This window comes from Rhamphochromis sp. 'chilingali' (genome assembly GCF_963969265.1).
Source record: "Rhamphochromis sp. 'chilingali' genome assembly, chromosome: 20".
In the NCBI taxonomy this organism is placed as follows: domain Eukaryota; kingdom Metazoa; phylum Chordata; class Actinopteri; order Cichliformes; family Cichlidae; genus Rhamphochromis; species Rhamphochromis sp. 'chilingali'.
In genome coordinates, this window is record NC_137947.1 from 23848079 (window position 1) to 23851278 (window position 3200).

A 3200-nucleotide genomic window follows, 5' to 3' on the forward strand; every position below is an offset into this window, starting at 1 on the left:
ATTAAAAAAAACTCATTAGCGTTATTTTGAGATTAAACTCGAAATATTATTTTAAGAAAAAGGGTAAACCCAAACTACTGCCACAGCTGCTACAGGCTACCCTCTACAAAATGTGACGTAGACGAGTTAGAAAAGCACCTGGCGAGGTACACAGCTGTCGCTGAGCCCCACTCATCTCTCGTTCAAACCTTGTGTTTTGTGTATCTCTCGTGTTTGCAACCGGTAGCCAATCAGAAACAAGAAAAAATGATTTAAAGGGAGAACAGTTAAAACTTTTCAGACATAAGATAACCTGAGGCAGCACAGGCCACGTAAAAGACAAATGATTTGGACAGATATTTTTCAGTGGCTTTGGCAAAAAAGTTATTCTCCCAACTTGGAAGTTTACCTGTTCTACCTCTGCACATTTGATCGGGAGCCACACGGGTGGCTAATCGAAAGGTCAGTGATCAGATTCCCTGGCTCTTCTAACCTGTATGTCAGTCTCAGTATCCTTGGGCAAAATACTGAACGTAGAGCTGCCCCTGATGCATTGGAGTGTGAGTATGTGAATGTTTGGTTAAAGGTGCTTAGGCACAGTAAACAAAGGGTTGTATGAATGTGTGAATGAGGCTTGTAGGAACAAAGTGTTTGCTCAAATTGAGTAGAAAATTGCCATTAATACCAGTGTGTTTAGCATTTATTCATTATACAAATGGAGGAATTATTTATGTGTAAACAAGATACCATATGCCGTGGCAACTGCATTGTCTTTAATTCTCCATGTATTTTTTGTGTGTGGGGACCCTCTTGTATGTTTTTTTGTGTGAGGTATGCTGTGGCAAATTAAAAATCAACAAATAAAACATAAAATAACATTATTTAGAGATTTTAATAATGAAAAGCCATTCTGGTAGAGTTCATAAATGCTCAATAGCTCCCATTTATAACAGAACCAGCACATATATATATTCAGGAGATCACTTCACATAAGCAGCCTGTGAAAGTTATGTCTTAACATTTTATCAGGTGAAGAACGGTAAATCATAACTTAATGTTTTATGAACATAATTAATTTTGAGAACATCTTTCCACCAGCTTTTACAGTGTATTATTAAATGCAAACACAAAAGTGTTGAAGTGCTGCAGCCAGTAGCCCACATGCCCATTGGCAGACATGACATGAGCTGATTTGGGCCTGCAGTGAACAGTCGACATGACCTATTATTGCAGTGTATCTTCCTTACAATATAAAGCAGCTTGAGGCCACTGTTGTTGTGGTGTTATATAAATAAAACTGTCTTGAAAAAATTGGGTTGAGCTGGCCAGCGATAGAATAAGAAAGAATCCACAAATCAAAAACACTTGACTGACAGACGTCATCCTCTTGCTGTGGTAATAGTATGCCAAACTTATATTAAGCCTCTACAAAAAAGAAATGCAATATCTACTAGCGTCTATGCAATCAATGCTTCATTTTATATTATTATAGGCTAGCAAACTCAGTGATTATGTGTGTGCATGCTTTTGCCTAATGTCTGAATATAAAGATAGTAATTTAAAAACCTAAATACATAATATATTATATGTATTAATAATATAAAATAATACAAATTATAATATAGTTACATTTTGACATCCCTATAGATCACACTGGAATAACAAAATTATGTTTCTACTGGTGCATAAAAGCTGTGGTCTAGACTGAATTAATGTTTTCTCTTCTGGCCGTTTCGTTTTGTTTTGTTTTGAGGTTTTTCACAAAGCAGAGAATAAAGAAAAAGTAGCGGAGTGAGACCTCTTTCCACTCTCTCCCTCCGGCTGTAGTGGTGGAGGTGGGATGCAAGCCACGCGAGATCTTTTCTGGTGTACTAGGAGCTGCAGATCGCGGTTCAGTTTCACAACCTCTCCGGTCCATTTGGAGTTTGCGTACACGAGGTTTAAAGCTGACACCAGAACAGCTCGTGCGCGCAGCATCCATCACGGCACGCGCTGAGATGCGATGCCGCAATATTTTAATATTGGCACAAAGCAATGAGCTGCATGCCCACTAAATTATGGCATTCGGTTTGTAACTGGGCCTCACCGAAAAAAGAGAATCAGCCACTTCAAAATGTGGCACCTGGTGACAATAATGATTCCCTGCGCACACTATGATTTTATTATACTAATCAGAATCAGAATGGGTTATCAGAATCAGAATGGGTTTATTGCCAGATGTTGAGGTTTACAACATTAGGAAATTGCTGCGGTGCTTCAGTGCAGACAATAAGAATTAAAGTGCTATGTAGAAAGAAAGATATGTGCATGAGATATACATGAGATATATACATGAGAATAAGAATTATGAGTGCTACGTAGAAAGATATATACATGAGTGCAGGTGGTGATCAGTGCCAGACATGAAATGATGCAGTGACACAGCGTAGGGTCATGTGTTAGTGGCGGGGACAGTCATGTGGTTATTGTTCATGTGTCCGACAGCAGAGGGGAAGAAACTGTTCTCGTGGCGAGAGGTTCTGGTGCGAATGGACCGGAGCCTCCTGCCTGAGGGGAGCAGGTCAAACAGACTGTGTCCAGGGTGAGAAGGGTCAGCTGAGATCCGGGCTGCACGCCGCAGTGTCCTGGAGGTGTACAGGTCCTGCAGAGATGGGAGTCTGCAGCCAATCACCTTCTCAGCAGAGCGCACAACACGCTGCAGTCTCTGTTTGTCCCTGATAGTGGCTCCAGCGTACCACACGGTGATGGAGGAGGTGAGGATGGACTCGATGATTGCAGTGTAGAATTGCATCATCGTCCGTGTTGGCAGGTTGAATTTCTTCAGCTGCCTCAGGAAGTACATCCTCTGCTGGGCTTTCTTGATGACGGAGGTGATGGTGGGCTCCCACTTCAGGTCCTGGGTGATGGTGGTACCCAGGAAGCGGAATGAGTCCACAGAGGTGATGGGGGTGTCAGTCAGGATGATGGGGGGGAGTGGGGCTGTGTGCTTCCTGAAGTCCACAATAATCTCCACTGTCTTCTGGGCATTCAGCACCAGGTTGTTGTGGCTGCACCAGGACACCAGACGTTCAACCTCCCTCCTGTAGGCAGACTCGTCCCCGTCAGAGATGAGCCCAATGACGGTGGTGTCATCTGCAAACTTGATTAGCTTGACAGACTGGTGGGTGGAGGTGCAGCAGTTGGTGTACAGGGAGAAGAGCAGAGGAGAAAGAACACAGCCC